Source organism: Gouania willdenowi (genome assembly GCF_900634775.1).
Source record: "Gouania willdenowi chromosome 24 unlocalized genomic scaffold, fGouWil2.1 scaffold_320_arrow_ctg1, whole genome shotgun sequence".
Taxonomy (NCBI): domain Eukaryota; kingdom Metazoa; phylum Chordata; class Actinopteri; order Blenniiformes; family Gobiesocidae; genus Gouania; species Gouania willdenowi.
This window is the reverse complement of record NW_021144848.1, coordinates 567,538-590,818: the sequence shown is the minus strand read 5'-3', so window position 1 is coordinate 590,818 and position 23,281 is coordinate 567,538. Positions and strand designations below refer to the sequence as shown.

At 38.8% G+C, this 23,281-nt stretch overlaps 1 protein-coding gene across 1 annotated transcript in view; it reads right to left on the bottom strand.

The window, feature by feature from the left end:
• The window catches only part of LOC114458199 (leucine-rich repeat and fibronectin type-III domain-containing protein 2-like), a 66,397-nt gene extending 47,568 nt beyond the window's left edge, over positions 1-18,829 (bottom strand). Inside the window, exons 1-2 of the mRNA XM_028440522.1 lie at positions 18,737-18,829; positions 9,045-9,119 (exon numbers count right to left, since the gene is read on the bottom strand). The gene's annotated coding sequence lies outside the window, so the exon portion shown is untranslated. The remainder of the gene's footprint in view (positions 1-9,044; positions 9,120-18,736) is intronic.
• Positions 18,830-23,281: the final 4,452 nt, after the last annotated feature.

Below are 23,281 nucleotides of genomic sequence, written 5' to 3'. Positions count from 1 at the left end.
AAATTGCCAAAAAACCTAAAAGATGAACTTGATTAAAAATAGCTCAAAACAAGCTGGTGAAAAATGACCTCCTGTAGGTGCTAATGGTTCTGAGATAACAAGGACAACATCTTGTCATTTTCATGCTTAATTGTTTGCAATTGTTGGGCAATGTGAAGGTAAAGTGAGAATAGCTGCAGAGGTGTCAGCCATTAACCTTGACAGAACAACAACAATCTAATGAGAACAAAATGATCGCACCCTTCCACTTTGTGCAGACACGACTGTCACTGCTCAGGGACCAGGAAGAATAACCCAGGTTATGTTTTTCTTTTCAATGCTGTTCACCTACTCAAACACATGTCGTGTCAAATTTCACACAGTCTTGCCCGTCTAGAGTCAAATTCATATATATATATATACAGTATATATATTATTTATTTATTTATTTTTTTTTTAGAAGAAAAACAACAACTTTTACATTATTTGGTATAGCATACATGTGAAAATGATGAATATTTAACTAGAGTGGATGAAAACAGTTTGAGCACAAAGCTCACGGCTCACACATTAGTTCCAAAATGGAAAGAATTGTTGGAGTTTTGGGTCGGGCCAAGCACATTTGGAATGAAAATGCATTATTTAATAAATTGGGCACCCCCTACCCCCACTGTACCTGAACACAGATATGAACATTGAAGAACAGTCATGTGGAGACAGGACCATCTATAAGGGGGAATAAAGGGGAGAGATTTTTGGGGTCCATCCATAAAGTCAGTAAAATGATGGTCCATTGTTCTATGAATCTGTGATAACCACATTTATTTATTCATCTGAATAATATCCACTGTTATCCAGGAACGTTTACTACTCTTCACTATTTGCTCTATAATGTATAGTCATCTTAAAGATGTATTATTGTTTTAATCAGCCATGAAATGGGTTGAAAGTGACCAAAAATGGTGGAGAAGGTGGTGAAATGGGATTTTAAAAACCACAGAAATGGGTTAAAAGTTGCAAATTAGAGTGGACAAAAACGAACAGGAAAAGTGGTAAAAAGGCTTGAAATTGTCAATATTGGCTTAAACAGACAGAATAAAGTAGGAACATTTAGTTTAAGCTGGCAAATAATGGGCATGACGAATTGTGAATATGGTGAAATTGGCAAAAGAAAAAGCATGAAATATGGTGAAAAGAGATTAAAAGTCACAATAATGGATCAACATATGCGACATTAGGTGAAAAAATGGTGGAAAGGGTTAATAAGTGTTGAAAATGTCTAAAAAGTGGAAAAAATGGGCAGAAAAGGCAGTGAAATTGGATGGTCAGAAATGGGAGAAATGGAAAAAAAATGCATTAAAAGGAGCAAAAGTACGGCAAGAAAAAGTGATGAAAATATGTTAAAATATGGCAAGTTTGGTGTAGTTGCAGAAAAATGGTAAAAACAGGATTTGGGATTGACTCAGCATGTTGGAATCTAAAGGGAAAACATCTGTTTAATGTTTTCTATCAGTTCACCTGACAGTTGGACTTCTTTCCCACTACCTGTGCTTGTTAGATAACCTTCGAGTTACTCAAAGAAAGACTCCAAAGGACTGGAAGGCTGATGGAGGAGAAAAGTCTGTTTTCAGTGTGAGATATTTAACGGCACTAAAAGATAAGAAAAACAAATAATGAATTTAGATAAAGCCAAATGGAAATTCTTTTCTGGTGGGAAAAACTGAGTAAAGAGATGAAGAGGAGGATTAATGAGAATACGGGATATAGAGTGTTGAAATTAAGATCCAAGGTCATAAGTCTCAGTCTTATCAGAGAATGTTAAGCTGATATATTTAAAGGAGGGCTGTGGAAACGTCTATCTACTCATTGGATTCACATTAGGACCTTAATTAGGTCTAATGGAGCAATTTGGACTGAATTATAAGAATGAGTCTCAGTGATCAAAATGATTTTTTGTTATATATTACCAACTATGTACTTCTTCCCACTCCTTTACGGAAATGTAAACTGAATTGTGAAACTGTGTTGAGAATTTTCTTTGTTTCTTATTATATTCTGTTAAGATGATTCAAATAAATAGAATATCAAATCAAATCAAACTATTTCTGTGATATATCCTATGTATTAGTAATAATGATATTCATGTCCACCAGCACTTCTTCAGAACGTACGGCCTGGCCACTAAACATCCAACGTCCACGGACCTCCAGATCACGTTCATAACGCGTCGGTCGGTCTGGACCTCACCTGCACGTCTATATGACGTCCAAAATAGGTCGGCATCTGACGTCATGACCACGACCTCACCTGGACCTTGATATGAGGTTCAACGTTTGAAGCAATTTCACATATGAAATTTAAACTGCCTTGCATTTCCACACTCGTGTGTATGTGCTTCTATTTATTAAAAATCATTATTCAGTAATATCCACAGTCACTAAGTATATATCCAAGTGTACTTCATAAACATTTATGCTCTGCCATCTTTTTAAGAAATAATTCATGTCGAGGTCCCATTGAGCAAGTCAACATTGAAACAACGTAAAGACGTCTTTCTTGGACGTCGTAGGGTCAGGTTAAGTTAATGTCGGATTTCTGGTTGTCACGGTAGCTGAATAGGTCAGGAAGTGTGCTTGAAAGCATAAGGTCTAGGGATTGAGACCACCATGGACCGCCTATCTTATCCGTCATTTTGGGATATCTAGAATACGTCCTTTTTGGACGTCCAGACGACATCCGAAGAAGACTTTCATTCTGCACGTCTTCAAGACGTCTTCTAGACATCAGGCCATCATGTCATTTCAACGTTGTTTCAATGTCAGGCTGCTCTCCTTTGCTACAACTAAGTAAATTCATTCAAAGGAAACTCATTTCACTCAGACTTTCTGTTCACAAACCGAGGCTTTAGCTAAACAGACATTTTTCTCTCTTTAAAACAGAACAGCTTTAGGGCTAACTGACTAGAATCCAAAGTCAACATCTCGAGATTTCCCTCTGAGGCTGGTCTCTACGTCTGTTTCACAACCTGCACTAACGCTTCCATTCACAGTGTTGAATAAAGACGATAAAAAACACTTTCTGTCTTTGTTCCTCAGATGTGTCACTCCATGTGCTGTTAGTGATGTTCTCAGTGACCTTTTCGACTCAGGACACAAAGGGCCTTTACTAATAGATTTCCTCTTATCGCGCTAATGTCTGGGATTTAATTAATGTGTACTATACTACAAAGATGGCTCATGTCTTACGAGGCTAAATCACCATGGTAACTTAGGCTGAACGACTAACCTGGTCAGGACCAGGTTTTGTTCTGGATAAGATCTGAGCGAGTACTAAACGCTTTCAGACCCATAAATTAATTAATTAATTAACCCATGAATAATGTATTCTGTGGTGATGCAGAGAGCATCAGTCTTGTAAGATAATATAAAATACAAATATTGTCCACCTTATGATGTAGGCTGAGCTGTATAAACGCAGTATCAGAGCCGTAGACAGGGTAAAAGTGTTTGTTTATTCCCCATTTATAATCTCACTAATTTAAGCATTAACACTCATCATTCATTCATTCATTCCTTGCTGCTTTTGCTGGAACAACAGCATTATTTTTGGTTTAAATGAGGGATTTTAATTCTTAATATTTAAAAAAAATAATTATTCTTCAATTGTGATTGGTCTGACGCTGTAATCTTCACCTCTGTCACAAGAGGGCACACGTAGCCAGGCTGAAATCAACTCGCTTAACCTAGTGAGTTGTAATCAAGATTCGTAGGACAGCTTCTGTCTGACTGAGCATGTTTTGCTAGGTGAAGCCTGCTAACGGAGATAAAACCTGGATATACTGTAATTATCTAGCTTTGTAGTATAGGCGTTTAATGACAGCTGAAAGCCTGGAGTAAAGTTTGACAGTCAGACTTTAAGAGCAGCCAATATAACAACCAACGACTTCATTCAACTTAATTCAATTCAATAAAACTTTATTTATCCCCAAGGGCCAATTTAAGGGCATAATAGCAGCATAGAGGAAAAACACACAATGGGATGGAACAGAGCATCAAACAATAACCCTACATAGAACATTAGAAAGGTAAATACCAAATGATAATAACTGATCATCAAAAAAACATATCTGAAGTCCTTTAAAGTGATGCAAAATCATTAATTATGTCATTTAACTATCCATCTTCTGTCGTCACGTTACCGTAACAGCATGCTGTAATAAATCCCTTTTATTAGAGCTAAAGATGGAGTAGAATGCACACCTGGAATATTTGCAATTGATTTTACAGCACAGAAACTAATGACACAATAATGAATATAAAGGTGTTTGGACTGTGGGAGAAAACAAAGAGCATGCAACCTACGAGACGCCTCAATAACTTTAGCGTCTCTTTATTGGATTCCTCTAAAATAGAATGAAATTCAACTGATTATGTTTCAGTACATCCTAAAGCTCTGTTGTGTCCTATTTTCCCAGCACCAGACACTGGTCCCAGTCTGATTCCCACAGTATCTACATTAGAATGTGAGGCAGAGCGTTCAGCTGTCAGGATCATTGCTTATGGAACCACAACACATGGCCTGTCCAGCACTCTCCCTACAGTAAAGGTCCAGTATTATGCTATTTTTCACTCGTCTCTATTTGTTCTCAGAACCCCAACAACATAGTATTTGAGGTTTATTTTCCCAAACTTTCCTGTTTTCCAGAGTTTTAGCCTCTGAAAAGTAACTTTAAAGGTAGGGTAGGCGATTTTCAAAAGCTAGCATGATTTTGAATGTCGGCTCGCCGACGGTGCCGCCTTTACGCCTCTTCCCCCTCCCATCTGTGCTCCGTCTCACTCACATGCATGCGCACAGCTGCTGCAGAAGAGGAGCTCAGCTCATCGCTTGTATTGTGTAGAAACTTTGTTGTCTCACGTTTCATTCAGCAGTAAGTAAACAATAAACTTTACTTTTATATATGTTAAAGGGCCCATGTTAAGCTAACTCTACTTTTCTGTGCCTTAAATATTTGATTGATGTATATCACTGTAGCAAAACCATTCTGAAGTGATTTTTTTAAAATACTGCCCCTTTAAGATTAAATAATTACTTATCTGAGAAAGCATATTGTTATAGTTGGCTCAGGTAATCTAGTGTTTCTAGGCCGGGCTAGCAGACTCAAAACGCCCTCACTTTGTTCTTCTTGTTGTTGTTGTTGTGTATACGAGTTAAAATCACTACTCCTCTGTTATTCGTGAACAAATGGGGCTTAAATTTGGTAGGTATAATCTATGGATGTGTACGCATGGACGCTCTGAGCCCAGGGGAGCCACAAGGGCCCAAAAAGGAAAAAAAAGAAACAAAAGTTGATTTTTAATTCATTTGCGACAGTTGGTGGTACCAAATCATTGGTACATTTATAAATGGGACCCATTACCCTGTATGTGTCACGGGGGCGCCAGGGGGGCCCCATTTTTCAAATGACTACTCCTGTGTTAGTTCTTATTAGATCGGAATGCAATTTGGTATGAATACTCTATGAATTAATATGCAGAGACGCTCGGAGCCCTTTTTTTGAAATGGGTCCCACCCCCTTTTTTTCCGGCAATTTCCATCAAAGTCTTTTTCTCGTTTATTATGTGTGTGGGCCCCATTTTTCAAATAACTACTCCTCCGTTAATGCTCATTGAATCGGGCTGTAAGTTTACATAGATATCTATGAGTGGATGTCAAGAGCCTTTTTGAAAGGGGGGAAGGGGATGAGGGCCCACCCCTTTTTCTGGTCATTTCTAAATTTAAAATGAACATAGTCATGTGATATATCGTTTCAAAGGCAATTGAAAGTAGATTACGATTTTAAGTTGCACAGTTTCATTTGTTTGACTCTGTGGAACCGAGTCATTTGACTTCATTCTCGGGAACGTGGTACGTGCTATTCGGCGTAGACGTGACCCGGCCGTAATTCATCAGAACTTTAGGCTGCTTGGGAACGTGTACTGGTGCACAGAACATTTCTACATTTTTACTCTGAATTCTATTCTTTGTCCTGGTTCTGTTGGCAGTTCTAGAAACTTTTCCCTCTCCCGTACTGCTTAAGCATCACAGATACTTACCATAATATACATAGAAAATGTAATAAAAACATTTTCAAAGGAACCGTTTTTCAGCTGTGCAATCTTTGAAAAACAAGAAGAAATAAAACCATCAGTGTCAAGGATGGATACAAAAATAATCAATAGAGGAGAAAATAAACCATCTATATGTCATTTCAAAGCCTGTGAACAAACATTAGCTGTGACATTGAAAAGGTGACAGAATCTGTGAATTAGGATCAAAAGGATTCCAGCGTGGGAAAGCTCAGCATTTCCCAGGTTATTCTAACATTGATCCACTTATTTACAAGTGCAGCTCATGGTGTTTGGAATTACGTGACCGAACCGTAAGAAAATGATGAAAAGAAAGACACCAAATGTTGCCTGAGGGGAATTTTATCATCCTAAAGGTAAAAGCACTTTTTTACTCTGAACCATTTCCAGTGGCTTTGAATATAATCTATATAGAAACATCAGAGATGTGGGCGTAAGAGAGCAGATGGATCATGTTTGATTTACAGAGGACTGTTCTTAGTGCAACACATCCTACATTATGTATCCATAATATAAAAAGTTTACTTTGACTTTCATTGTTGGCCAACACGTACAGAGGAATATGACATGTTTATAAAGTCAACAATGGAATGTGAAATCCAGTTATGTGATAATCTGATATGAAGTATATGACATGCAACTGTTATGGCTCCCTAGAAACTGATCTGCTCTCATTTTCGGGCCTATTCATTCGTTCGTTCGTTCGTTCGTTCGTTCGTCCGTCCGTCCGTCCGTCCGTCCGTCCATCCATCCATCCATCCATCCATCCATCCATCCATCCATCCATCCATCCATCCATCGATCGATCGATCGATCGATCGATCGATTCATTCATTCATTCATTCATTCATTCATTCATTCATTCATTCATCCATCCATTCATGTATGTGAAACACGTAATGCCAATACATGAAAGTTACCTTTCTGATTTGATCTAGTAAAAATGTGAAAAACGTGTAATAGCTTATGATAGAAAACATGTGACATGTGTCGAAATCCAATAAAACATACTTTGAAATCAAATGTAATTATTTTGGAACAATTTCCAAGCTACAGAATAAAGCTGATCCCTAATCAGATTCAAATATTAACCTTAAAGAGATCCTCCACAGTTTTTACTAAATCTTTTTTTTCAAAAATCTTTAAAATGTCCTCATTAGAAGATCCGAGTCTAACAAAACGCATTATTTTTGCACCATGTTCATTTATTTGCCTTTTAAAAATGGGACTATTTTACAGTTTTAGAGCCTGTGTTCCTCCATCTTGAAATCACATGATTGATGATGTCACACGGCCCCACTGCCTGTAAACACCCCATTGTTTTCTACTGGACTAAAACATTCGGCCAGATTTTTAGATCATTTAGTAACATTTTCAGTCAAAATGACAACTTGTGCTGCTTTTGGTTGCTCTAAAAAACCAGGAAAAGGTAAAGATGCCGATGTAAAGCTCTTTTGCTTACCAAAAGAGGATAAAAACTGTGACCACATGGGGCGACAGTTCCAACTCTGCAGTTTTGTGGTAGACAATGAAGCAGAGAAGAAGTGCTCTCCTAAAGGGACCTTTACTCTCCCTTAAACAGTGCGCTGACATGCTCTGGTGGCTGAAGTTAGAGAGTAATCACAGGCTGTTGAAGGACTCCCACCCAAAGGGACATCTATCCTGTGGGTTTGTGTGTCTTCAACAGAGATTAAAGACTACTCCAAGATTCTGACTGAAAAACAACACATTTGTATTGTTTCACAATAAAATAGGATTGGATGCTGTCAGTTATTAAAAAAAAATAAATCAAAAAGCTTTTTGAAGATTGGCCAGAAAATTGCAATTGGTGCACCCCTTGTTAAAAAGGTAGGTAGCATTGAAAAGAAAGAGGGGAAACTAGCCTACAAGCTAAACGCTTGTCCTCACACACACACGCACGCACACACACACACACCACTTTATTCATATACAAACTCAATTCGTGATATGGGACAAAAGAAATATTTCTATGATCTCTAATAAAATTAGGTTCTATTCTAAAATCCTAATCTAACTGAGTACCAAAGCCAATTTTTTAGTCCAAAGAGACGACTGGTAGACATTATTACTGTGTATACAGACAATGACGATTAGAGTAGGACTTTAAACGTAATGCTCAGAGAGCTTTGTCCAGTATTTCTAAAATAATTGGTAGATGTGCTTTGTCTTCCAAACATTCATCCATATAAAACGTACGCTTTAATCCAGCTTTGCACATGTTCAGGGGGACTATCCTCCGCTAACTTTAGCCTTGCACATCAATCAGAGGTAATACCCTTCAAACAGGATCTATCCTGTGCTCTGCTTTACTAATCGGAGGCAGTGCACGTAGGGTCGTTTCAACAGTCACCCAGACTTGAACCATTTACATTCCACTGTATGTGAGACTATAAAGAGCTGCTGACACCTTTAGTTTAGACCATTAGGGGAACTATTGATATGTACTTTTGTCAATCTCCAAATTACAGAAATAGAAATGAAAGAAAATTTACATTATGTTTGATTTGTAATTGTTACACTAGAACTCTGTGGTGCATGTGTTGTTTGTTTGTGTGCATGCTGCCATCACTGCAACCTCCGTGTGGGCTGCTGTGAGTGACACTGTGTTGTTGAGTTGATATATATATTTTTATAGTTTTTTTAATCATTTCTTGTCATATCACACCTGGGGTGGGACCAAGACTGACACTTTATTTGTTCATTTTACACACTCTCTTGCTCTAGTAGTGCCATTGCGCACCCCTAGGGGTACATGTACCCGCATTTGAGAAACCCTGCTCTAAATGAACAACATGTAGGGAAACATTGTGAATCTGATCATTAGGGAGTTGATTATCTATATTGAAGTGTATAAAGCTGGAGGTTCAGGAGTCACCTCTGCTCGTACATGAAACTACTGGTGTAGTTGTGTGTTTTTACCTTCACCGTGTGGACTCTCTGCCATAGGTTGACTCACGGGCCTCGTGTCTCAGTCCCAAGCCAGCAGAAACAAACCTGGAGAAGAGACAATGACATCCTCAGACTCTCAGATCATGTGTTTGGTTTTTTTTATAAAACGAAAAGAAAAACAGCTGAGGACAGAATGCTTGTTTAAAAGATGTGTTTACTGTTCTAATATTTAGAGCTTCTTTTTTATCCTATTATGATGTGCAGAATTACATTAGAGGGAGATTATTTGATAATCTCTAATTTCAGATGTTGTAAATTATAAAAGAGGACAATATACATTAATGAACATAATATATTGGATTATCGCAATAACTCATTTACATCCTTAATCCCCTGAGCAACAAACACAGCCACATAAAACACACCATACATGAACACTGGAGATTTGGCAGAGATAAACCACCAAATATGATCAGAATGTTAAAGTTACAGCTAAAGTACATGTTTTAATTTCACAATGCCCAAATATTTTTATCAACAGCACTACTTACACCAAAATACATTTACATATTTGTATTTGGCAGAAAGAAAAGTGATTTTGGGCTTTTGAAGCTGCACTCTTAAAGGAGCTCATTTATTAACCGGTCGTACGTTCAGATCTGAGCGTACGACGCGCGTTTGACGAAATTCACGCAAGCTCCGGTATTTATCAATTGTGACTTGATTGTTCCCCTACGATGCAGTTCACGGGCTTGCACTCATCAACCTTAACTCGTCTAAATGTAAAGAATTGTCTTGATCAAATAGCAGGGTTTTAAGCCTTTAGGCTGTGGATGAGTAACATTTCATTTCAATCATCATTTACAGTTATTGAGAATTGAATTCAAACCTCAGCCCAGGTCCGTTCCGATACGGAAACACTGTTCACCACCTCCGTTATTCTCTTTCACAGAGTTTTTAAAATCAGCTCCTTAAATTCCAGCTTTCACACGACCAAAAAGCACATCTTTGTTTTTCTTCACCTCAGCTGCGAGGATGCTGATGTTCATCTCGGAAACGTTTATTTCCATGCAAACGTATGTTTGACCTCAGTGGGCGGAGCCTCTGAACCTGGAATATTTGAGGGCGTAAAATATTAATGATGATCAAATTCAGCCGCTGCATTTATCATTTGTATGCTGGGATTGATCAAATACAAATGTTTCATAACTACCATGTCGGTCCTGTCGTACAACGTGTGAGACAATGTGCACTCAGATTTGCCCCCGTGTTCAAGCACGGTTGATAAATGAGGGCAAAGTGCAGGTTCAATCTTGAAATAAATTACACAACTATAATTATCTTTAGTTAATAATAGAAAGAAGTTAAATGTTCCCTCCAATCATGTATAACGCCTGATCTGGTTTATAAACATTTGAATAAATATTTGGAGTTTGACCAAGTAATGCATTTGTAAAGATCCTCCATTGTTCTTTGCTGATACATGTGTCTTTTTTCAACACTATTTAGTAGGCATGTAACGATTCACTCAACTCCCGATACGATACGATTCACGATACTGGGTTCACAATAAGATTCGCTCAAGATTTATTTTACAAAATGAGACTGTAAACAAACGATGACTGAAAAATATTCCTTTTTTTTTAGGGGAAAAAACTAGAAAATACTGTACTATATCCCTTGATAAACTATTCAAAACAATGCAATTTAACTAAAAATAAATCTTGAATGAAATAAATAAAGGAATAATACAAATGAAGAAACCTATTAATTTAAATTCTGGTTCTATAGTAAATAATGCAAAACTGCACAATAGTTGTTTTTCTTTTTAAAAGTGCAACTGAAAATGTATTTTGTGCCTTAACAATTGGACTTTAAAAAAAAAACCAGTCTGCATTGTATTTACGCCAGATATTTGTTTGGACTAGCAGAGGGCGCTGGTAACCCAGTGGTCGGTTGGCATGTAGATATCTTGCAGTGAAGAAGAGATGCTATGCCCTAGCAGACAGAGCTAACAGAATAACGTGACTTTTACAGATATTCACGTAACATTACAGAAATTATTTCGGTGCTAAAGGGGTAAGGAATCATTTATGAACATGTTTAGAGTAGAAGGAAGAAAGAAAGTAGTAGCAAATTCCGCCCTCCGCCTCAGCATTTGGACAAGAGAAGGATAAATATATAGTGCCCTCTGCTGTTTAGAAAAAGTACTGCGATTCAATTTTCAGAGAATCGATGTGAATCGTGATACCTATGAATCGATTTTTAACTGCCTTACTATTTAGTCTTTGACGACCTCCAAAGTTACACTTTGTCAATATCCACAAATCGTGTCTGAACCCCTGAGATGATGAGATGCACTGATAATACATGTAGAATCCACTCATTCATAACTACAGTGTGTTGTCATACTTTACACAGATCAGCCTCACAAAGCGTGAGTCTCCTTATTCATGTAATCTGAAACAAATCAACCTTTACTGATGTTTTCATTTGAATGTTTTTTCAGCAAAGCCATTTGTGGGGCCGTGTGCTGTTATGTGTTTCCATCCCTGATTATAGAATATAGTTACAGAGCCGTGTTTACTTCTGACTGATTATCAGTTACAGAACAGTACGTTGGAGCATGGCTCTTTGTTTCGACAGTAAAAGATACAAAAAACAAGTAAACATGTTTACCTTTTGTTTGCTCCATTTATGTGAAATGCAGTCATTTTAAAATCACACAATGATTGCACCATGGACTCCCTGAGCACAGTGAGCCATTTTAGATTTAATGGAGTCATGATGTTCAGGATTATTGTGAAACGCTGGTGTGTAAGCTCCAGCCTACGTGGCCTCAATATGTGTGTGGAAATACATGATGCATAGTGTAGGAGCCGAGTGGGAAAGAAAAAACAACATCTCATTGTTACGACAACACACTGCTGCAGCTGCTGCACCGTGGGCTTTCACTTACTCAAAGCTAACGACAGGTACTGTACATCGAAAACAAATTGTCACTCCTTTTAGAAAGTGAAACCCATCTATGATATACAGTAGGCTGTGTCCGAATAGTCTCTCCGATCTCCTTTCCAATCCACTTTTCCTTAACCCCATGGATGACGTCATAAAAAGTGAAACTAAAAGAACGTCACATGGCGAATGGTTGCTCACACTCACCGTCCACTCAGAAATATGAATTATGTTGAATAAAACATAATATGACTAAACTGATGCCTTTTTTCCGAACCACAGAGTGTCTGTTTTATGTCAGTTATAATCTGATAATATGTCTTACATATCATAAGATATCGGTTTTAGATTAGTTAAAGTTGTTCAAATCATATTATTGCATTACATGATCTCCGACTCCGTCCCTTGAGTTTCCGTGAGCACTCGGGTGTGCGTGTCCCTTTAAATGTTGTCGTCGCAAGAAATTGTGGGTCAGCATTATGTGGTCTCCTTTGGTAAAGGATGCATCAGTGTTTCCTAGGCTAAAGGAGGTTATAAAGGAAGCATTGAATCTCTTTTCCTGAGCTTAAAGAGAACTCGGACGCTCTTTATCACGGCCACCACTTAAACACTTCCGAGGGTGAAGGAACAGTGGATAGTAAAGGAGATAGGAGGGACTATTTGAACGCAGCCATAGACTCAAGACACATACAGTATAGTGAAATATCTCAAGGCTTTATTTCGTTAAATGTTGATGTTTAAGGCTTATAGAAAATGAAAAGTTAATATTCAGTGTCTCAAAAAATTATACTCTTACATTTGATCAATAGAAAATGATATTTTAAAGGGGCTATTATGAAAAATTCACTTAATAATGATTTTGCTACAGTGATGTACATTCATTTAGCCTCATTCAAAGGGCCAAAGTTGAAACAATTCTGTTTCCTCTCTCCCTTATTATTCCACGTTTTGCAAAAAGTCTGCTCCAAACGGGCAATTTGGATTTTTGCTCAAATATGATGTCATAAGGGGGGAAAGACTCCTCCTACTGACAATTTTAACTCCTCCCTCTCAAACTACCTCACAGGTAAAAAAAAATCATGGCAAAGCAGGGCATCGTCACTAAATTTGCAATGTTTTGGGCTGCATTAAACAATGGACGAATATATTTTACTACCCTCATCAGGACCCAGTGGCTGGATTGTATCTTTGCTGGTCATGTACCAAGCAAAATGAATAGAGTCTCCCATTGATTTTATAAAAGTGCTCGAATCAAGCCGAACGAGGTATCAGTTGCAAAGTCTGCATCAATCCCAAGTGGAGTTCAAATTGCACCAGTTAGAGCCGAAACGCAAAGTGCTCATTTTGCTCAAAAAGTGCTATCAGCGGACAGGTTTTAATTCCCTTAGTCCCAATAGGTGCTCGATTTACGGCTAGAGTCCCAATCGCGCCCGCTGGAGGCCCTGGAAGTCAATGCTCGTCGTTCAGAGATCCATCGATGTGACTAGGGGCATCTCTGGTGCCCTTTTGGCCAGGCAGGGTGCCTCGTCCCTGGGTAGAGTCCTCGCTGGCGGGGCCTGGGAAGTCTTTCCCATCGATTTTCCAAAAGTGATTGGTGTGGGCCAAATGAGGTTTCAGATTTCACGGCTGGTCCCTACGAGTCCGAATATGTGCATTATTCCCGGGTGGAGTTCGAATTGTGCCCCCTTGAGGCCCTAAAAAGTCAGTGTTTCCCTCTACCAGGGGTAACCTTGGTCAGTGGGAGTTGGAGTCAACAGACACACCCACTCATGCATATGCATAGAGGCCCAGAAAAAGCCTGTTTTTAGGAGCGGTAATGAAAGTGACTTTTCAGAGGGCTGAAACCCCAGAAAACAGGTGACTCACCAACAATAATATGAACACCTCATAAAGGATAAGATTCCCTCACACACATTATCTGTATCTGTTACATGAGCTCATTCCCTTTGGATGATATTTCAACTAATGGAAACTAATGTGTGCATCCATCTGCCTCACCATGACATGAGTGGACAGAGGTCTTTGTCTGCTGCTCAGGCCGAGCACTGCCATGTGTCTGAATGTATCCACAGACACCTTGGACTTCACCTCACCACAAAAACTAAATCTGGAAAACCTTTCCACAACTTTCATCTGCATTTCTTTCATTCTTTGGGTTTTTTTTTCCTTCCTGTTGGAGTTCAGCCAGAGAATGTTCACCACAACATCATCCAACATCTGTAGACATGTTTGTATGCAACATTTGTTAGACTGATGAAGAGTAGCAGTCAATCCATTCAACCATCCATCCATCCATCCATCCATCCAACCATCCAACAATCTATCCATTCAATCATTCATCCATCCATCAATCCTTTCGACCATCCATCCATCCATCCATCCATCCAACAATCTATCCATTCAATCATTCATCCATCCATCAATCCTTTCGACCATCCATCCATCATCCATCCATCCATCCATCCATCCAACAATCTATCCATCCATCCATCCATCCATCAATCCTTTCGACCATCCATCCACCCATCCATCCATCCATCCATCCATCCAACAATCTATCCATTCAATCATTCATCCATCCATCAATCCTTTCGACCATCCATCTATCCGATTATCTATCCGTCCCTCCATCCACCCATCAATCCATTCAACTATCCATCCGACCATCTATTTGTTCATCCATCCAACCATCATCCATCTACCATTCATTCATTCAAACATCCATCTGACCGTCTATCCGTCCATCCATCCAACCATCAATCCATTAGATCATCCATCCATCCAACCATCAATCCATTCGACCCTCTATCCGTTCATCTACCCAACCATCATCCATCCAAAAATCTAACCATTTAATCATCCATCCATCATCCATCCATCCATCCATCCATCCATCCATTTATCCCTCCATCCATCCAACATCTATCCATCTATCCAATCATTAATCCATTCGACCATCCATCCATCTAATAATCTAGTCATTCAATCATCCATCCATCCATCCGACCATCTATCCCTCCATCCATCCAACCATCCATCCATCCGACCATCTATACGATCATCCATCCATCCAACCATCAATCCATTCGACCCTCTATCCGTTCATCTACCCAACCATCATCCATCCAAAAATCTAACCATTTAATCATCCATCCATCCATCCAGCCATCCAGCCATCCATCCATCCATCCATCCATCCATCCATTTATCCCTCCATCCATCCAACATCTATCCATCTATCCAATCATTAATCCATTCGACCATCCATCCATCTAATAATCTAGCCATTCAATCATCCATCCATCCATCTATTCATCCATTCATCCATCCGACCATCTATCCCTCCATCCATCCAACCATCCATCCATCCGACCATCTATCCAATCATTAATCCATTCGACCATCCATCCATCTAACCATTTATTCGTTCATCCATGTATCCATCCATCCATCGATTGAATCATCCATCTATCATCCATCACGATGTGCTTCCTCTATTGTATTTTTTTTTGTTCGTCCGTTTGTTTTGTGATTTCTAATAAATTGCAGTAAATTGATGTGAATCATGTTTTCTGACCAATGTCCTAGTTTTTAACTTCCAATGAAGCTGCTGCAGACTTTAAATGTTTGTCTCCATTTAACTCGTAAACTCAACACCACAATGTGTCGGAAACAGATTTTCTCTGTTTTCTGCTTCTATCTGGAGCTCACAGAGTTAAAACCAGACAATGAGTTTGCTGACATGATTTATCCTAAAATAACTGAACTCTGAGAGCAACGAGGACACAGACTCATCCCTGCATTGACCCCGTTGTCTAACAAGCTTCCTATTGGACGTCTTCATCCTGCACTTTATGTAGAACAGGGATTTCCCTTCAGTCTTTGGTCAAATTAAGAAAACTAGAGAGTAACAGCATCCTTTAGAGCAGTGGAGGATCATGGAGAGTCGTTCAATATCATGTTCAAAAAGCTTTAATAAAGCATCAATAAATCCTTTGATCACCTAAGCCCACGCTAGCATAGTGGGAGCAAGATGGCAATTAGATGGTCTGCACTTAGGATTTAGATTAAAATCTGCATGTTCTTCTTCTGTGGATTTTCTCCTCATATTACAGTTAGTTTGTGATTGGAGTGTCTGTTAGTACTGTACAAACTGACTAACAGACACACACTGTTACAGACTAACAGACACACACTGTTACAGACTAACAGACACACACTGTTACAGACTAACAGACACACACTGTTACAGACTAACAGACACACACTGTTACACACTAACAAACACACACTGTTACAGACTAACAGGACACACACTGTTACACACTAACAACCACACACTGTTACAGACTATCAGACACACACTGTTACACACTAACAGACACACACTGTTACACACTAACAAACACACACTGTTACAGACTAACAGACACACACTGTTACACACTAACAACCACACACTGTTACAGACTATCAGACACACACTGTTACACACTAACAGACACACACTGTTACACACTAACAAACACACACTGTTACAGACTAACAGACACACACTGTTACACACTATCAGACACACACTGTTACAGACTAATAGACACACACTGTTACAGACTAACAGACACACACTGTTACACACTATCAGACACACACTGTTACACACTATCAGACAACACACTGTTACAGACTAACAGACACACACTGTTACAGGACTAACAGACACACACTGTTTACAGACTAACAGACACACACTGTTACAGACTAACAGACACACACTGTTACAGACTAACAGACACACACTGTTACACACTAACAAACACACACTGTTACAGACTAACAGACACACACTGTTACACACTAACAGACACACCACTGTTACAGACTATCAGACACACACTGTTACACCACTAACAGACACACACTGTTACACACTAACAAACACACACTGTTACAGACTAACAGACACACACTGTTACACACTAACAACCACACACTGTTACAGACTAACAGACACACACTGTTACACACTAACAGACACACACTGTTACACACTAACAAACACACACTGTTACAGACTAACAGACACACACTGTTACACACTATCAGACACACACTGTTACAGACTAATAGACACACACTGTTACAGACTAACAGACACACACTGTTACACACTATCAGACACACACTGTTACACACTATCAGACACACACTGTTACAGACTATCAGACACACACTGTTACACACTAACAGACACACACTGTTACACACTAACAAACACACACTGTTACAGACTAACAGACACACACTGTTACACACTATCAGACACACACTGTTACAGACTAACAGACACACACTGTTACAGACTAACAGACACACACTGTTACAGACTAACAGACACACACTGTTACACACTAACAAACACACACTGTTACAGACTAACAGACACACACTGTTACACACTAACAACCACACACTGTTACAGACTATCAGACACACACTGTTACACACTAACAGACACACACTGTTACACACTAACAGACACCCACTGTTACACACTAACAACACACACTGAACAGACTAACAGACACACACTGTTACACACTAACAAACACACACTGATACAGACTAACAGACACACCACTGTTACACACTAACAAACACACACTGTTACAGACTAATAGACACACACTGTACAGACTAATAGACACACACTGTTACAGACTAACATACACACACTGTTACAGACTAATAGACACCCACTGTTACACACTAACAAACACACACTGATACAGACTAACAGACACACACTGTTACACACTAACAAACACACACTGTTACAGACTAACAGACACACACTGTTACACACTAACAAACACACACTGTTACAGACTAACAGACACACACTGTTACAGACTAACAGACACACACTGTTACACACTATCAGACACACACTGTTACAGACTAACATACACACACTGTTACAGACTAATAGACACACACTGTACACACTATCAGACACACACTGTTACAGACTAACATACACACACTGTTACAGACTAATAGACACACACTGTACAGACTAACAGACACACACTGTTTACACACTAACACACACACACTGTTACACACTAACAAACACACACTGTTACACACTAACAGACACACACTGTTACACACTAACAAACACACACTGTTACAGACTAACAGACACACACTGTTACACACTAACAACCACACACTGTTACAGACTATCAGACACACACTGTTACAACACTAACAAACACCACTGTTACAGACTAACAGACACACACTGTTACACACTATCAGACACACACTGTTACACACTAACAAACACACACTGATACAGACTAACAGACACACACTGTTACAGACTAACAGACACACACTGTTACAGACTAACAGACACACACTGTTACAGACTAATAGACACACACTGTTACAGACTAACAGACACACACTGTTACACACTAACAAACACACACTGTTACAGACTAACAGACACACACTGTTACAGACTAACAGACACACACTGTTATTTCTCTCTAGTTGCACATGCAGTGACAGGCCATCATTCATGATGTAAAAAGTCCTTGTAGTGAAACAATGACTGTTGATTTCTGTCTCAAAGTCATCCATGACCAAAGGAACCACAAGCTGACATGAAACTGTTCATTTAACTGTTCTTTCTACCATTGTGGGTCTGTACACTGACTACGCTGGAATCCCTAATGAGATGAAATACTCACAGTGGATTGGATTAGGAGATGGAGGAAGCAGCTGAGGTCAGGACTCCACCTTCACACCTCAGCTCTTTGTGGGACTGTGGACACATCTTCACTGGTACGGCTTCCTGCACACATGGAGGGAAATGAGAACTCTCAGACCATTGGTGGAGGAAAGAAAAAATATACATATATTTACAGAGGGGACATGTAAAACTCAAACTAAAGGGTAGACAGGCATACGAGTAGCCACACAATGGAAAATACAATAAAATAAAATAAATCCAGTCAGAGCAAAGTGGCTAACTGTAATGCAGAAGTGCACGTTTGAATTTAATTAGGAAAGCTTACAGACTAAGTCATGTATCAGATATTCTGATTATAAATAAGATTATTAAATGTTTTTACTGCTGATTTTAATGTTCTCATTGATTTTTAAACTGTTAAACGTTTTTAATTATGTAAAGCGCATTGAATTACCGTGTGTTTGATATGAAATGCACTATACAAATACATAAGCCAGAGTGGAGAGAGGCACATGTAAATCATTTTAACATGTAATCAATGTCTACCTTGTTATCCATCCAACCATCCATCTGTCATTTTAAAGCATTTTAATCTTGTTGGATGTTTGGTTAATGTGACGAAAGATACCTGAAGTCATAACAGACCATCATCAAAGTCACATGCTCATACTTGTCCTGTTCCCTCGTCTTCAAAAACAGACCCAAATGTGACACTTGAAGCCTAAAAACCGTGATGTTTATTATTTTTGTCGAGGGGTGTAAAGAGTGGTCCTTAAGGGTCGCAGTTCTGCAGGTTCAACACTCTTGGTTACAGGGAGGTGAGCAGATGTTGGTGTTAGATACAGTCTGTAAAACCTGCAAGAGTTTCATTTTAAAGAGACTGTGATGACTAAGTTATTCCTCTTACAAAGTAGAGGATCAGTCAAAGTCAGATGTTGTTTGTGGGCTTTTACACTCATTATACTGCACCTCAATACTCAGTAGTTCCAAAAAACCGTCAATCATCAGCCACACACACACACCACACACGCAACGGCACACACACCACACACAACACACACACACACACACACACACCAACACACACACACACACACACACACACACACAACACACACACAACACCACCACACATCATCACACCACACACACACACACACACACACACACACACACACAAATTGAGACCATAGACACTAGTCATTGTGAAAACTTTACTTGGTAATAAATGTTTGTGTTTCCTGATTCCGATATGTAACAGTTAAATCTGTCCAATTTAAAACAGTTATAGCAGTTTATTTGATCTCTTAAAAACTACATAAAAAATATCAACTCTTTTGTTGTTGGCTCATTCTACCTCTGTGTCAAATCATGGCCCGGGGGCCAAATCTGGCCCTTTGGAGCATCCAATTAGGCCCGCAGAAGAAAGTAGAAATGACAGAAAAAACACGGAATCATTGTGTAAATGAAACTCAACAATAATTTTCAGGTGCTCACAGTTTTCCCGAAGCTTCTGTTGCATGATTACAGTCATTTTTTTATGTTAAACTGTTGAAAAAAACCCCTCAAAATTCTTACAAAATCTTTAAATTTTCCTCAAATATTACGTAATATTTCCATTAAGTAAATAGAAATTGGGTCAGTAGTGAAGACCCATGCTGTGACTGATATTTGTCACTTATTGCTTGGATATTGTTATTGTTTCTCACATATTTAGTATTTAATGTATACGTAGAGGTGTAAACTAAGGCACAATAATGTTGAAATTACTTGTTTTCTCACATAAAATCTACGGCCGACTTTAAAATGAGTTTGACACCCCCGTTCTAGACCAGGGGTTTCTCAATTTAAGGTCAGGACCCCTTTGGGTCCGCCAGATGCCTTCAAGAAAACGAAACGAAAGAATATTTTTCAATCAATTTCAGCCCATTTTTGCTTATTTTTACCCTTTTTCTGCAACTAAGCCAAACTTGTTATAGTTGTAACCGAGTTTTCAACACTTTTTATTGCCATATTTTTGCTCTTTTAATGTCTTTTTGCTACAATTCGCCCACTTCTCTGTCAAAATTAAATTTCCTTTTTGGCACATTTTTTCCACTTTCAAGACATTTTCAGCACTAAATAAACTCTTTCCACCACTTTTCCATATATTGTTGCATATGTTGCACTACAGTATGGATGGATGTCACTTTTATTCTCTTTTCACCATATTTCATGCTTGTTTTTTTTTTTACCTACATTCACGATTTGTCATGTCCATTTTTTGCCAGTTTAGACAAATTGTTCCAATATTGACACTTTGAACCCCTTTTACCACTTATTCTGTCCGTTTTTAGCCCACTCTAATCTGAAAAATTTAACCAATTTTCTGTGGTTTTTAAAACCCCATTTCACCACCTTTTCCACCATTTTTTTTTTTTTATTTCTGATTAAAAGAAAGATTTACATCTTTAAGATGACTATATATTGTGGCACAAATGATAATACACTATAACAGTGGATATTATTCAGCTGAATAAATAAATGTGGTTATCACAGATTCATAGAACAATGGACCATCATTTTACTGACTTTATGGATGGACCCCAAAAATATCCCCACTTTATTCCCCCATGGATGGTCCTGTCTCCACATGACTGTTCTTCAATGTTCATGTCTGTGTTCAACCACCTTCAGGTATAGTTGGGGGTCTCTGGGACCTTTATTCTGAGGGTTGCGGGCTGAAAAGGTTGAGAACCACTGGTGTAGATGATAGTTTTTTATGTTGCTCATTTTATATTTGTCAATAGAAAAATAACCAACAAGTAAATTCAAGTATTGCCTGGACAATAGAAGTCCCAGAGTTAATGTTGCATGTATCACACTCTGCTGTTTCATCACTAACTTCTATTAATCCCACTGTCCTCTGATAACCTTTCATTGCTTTGAGTTTTAAAGTATGATGAGGTCTGCTGGGAGCTGTGCATACAAATACAGCGAGTGGGCTTTAAACTAATGATGCTGTGTTAAAGGAGACAAGTTGCTGGCACAGGCATTTGTCCACAAAATAGTAAAGCTCAAAACATTCCTCCTTTCGTTGTTTTTTTTTTTTTTTTCCTCATTAAGCCGTGCCATTTCATCCCAAAGCATTTTCCTCACATGACCCAGTTGAGACGCAACCTCAGCTGCAGCTTCCAGCTGACTGTGCATCAACACTCCCAGCAGCCACGATGGATTCTGGAATTACATGCAAACTTTTTAAAAGCAAGACGCTGCTGCTGCCAAACCTTTTACACAACTGTAAAGGCACAGAGCAAGTAAATCTGGAACGTTGACTGGGAATTGGATTCATTGAGGCCAACGTGGAGGATGTTTAGGTAGTGATGGCAGTGGGAAAACAGAAAAGGTAGAAATAGAACTAGATTATAGAGCCGTGAGATCACATGAAGTATGTTTACAGCTGGGTATAAATATGAATATTAGTAAGAAAAATGGGTCAACTGAATGTTACATAAAAGTAAAATCATTTTGTATATATTTATAAATAAATGTATATATATTGATTTAATGTACATGTATATGCATATATGTATGTTTACATTGTGGCGGATGGTAGTGGGCGCCAGAAAATGACCCTTATTTTCAAAGCCAAAACTTGACAGGTTTGTTTCTAACAGGAAACAGGTGTAGGACGTGCGTTCACCCGCTGTTATGAATCTGAAAGTTTTTTTTGCGTATGCACTTCCTGGTTTTTAGCGTACGCCAGGTGAAATGGTTTTACCTACGCACAGTTTTATAAATGAGGTCATTGGAAACACCAGCATTAAAAGTTCTACGCTGACAGTTGGATCCTCAATGTGCTCCGTTACACAAAGATCTATACAGAAGTTTCTATGGTTGGAAATCCCCGAGGAGTCTAAAACTAAACAAAGTTGGACATAAAGTATTCACCTTGACGTATTGATCCCAGTCTGTGACACCAACTCTTCTTAGTAATTACCTGCTGGTAATAGATTCTGGGTTTAAATAGATTCATCTATATTTAAATGTGGTGATCTTTGTCCAGACAGTTCATCTCTTAATGATCTGTACCATCACATATAGAAAGACCTAGTGATGCTCTCTGACACTTCTCTCGATTGGATCGTGACCTTGTTGAAGAGGAGGCGGAGCTGCAGGATGCTAATACAGTCTAATGAGTCGTGTTTAAAAAGCTCATGCACTGAATGAAACAGATGTTTTACAGATGCAGTCAGTCACAACATCAAGAAACTCAAGACATTTCAAAGAGTGGAAGAACAGGGAGACTGGGAGCCGCTATGTTTACTGAAAACCTCCATCAGATGACGTTAATTAGCCGACGGCAGTGAAGCTTGGATTCAAAAACATCACAGAACATGTGATGTATTCCAGGACCGCTGTTGGTCGGTGGGAAAAAGAAGAGATAATATATGAGATAAAAATGAAAAGCAGGCTTTGTTTGTCAGACTCACACGCACGTTGCCTCCTACGAGTGTTTCCACCGACTCCTGTGAGCTACGGGACTAATTGGAGAAAAAACCCA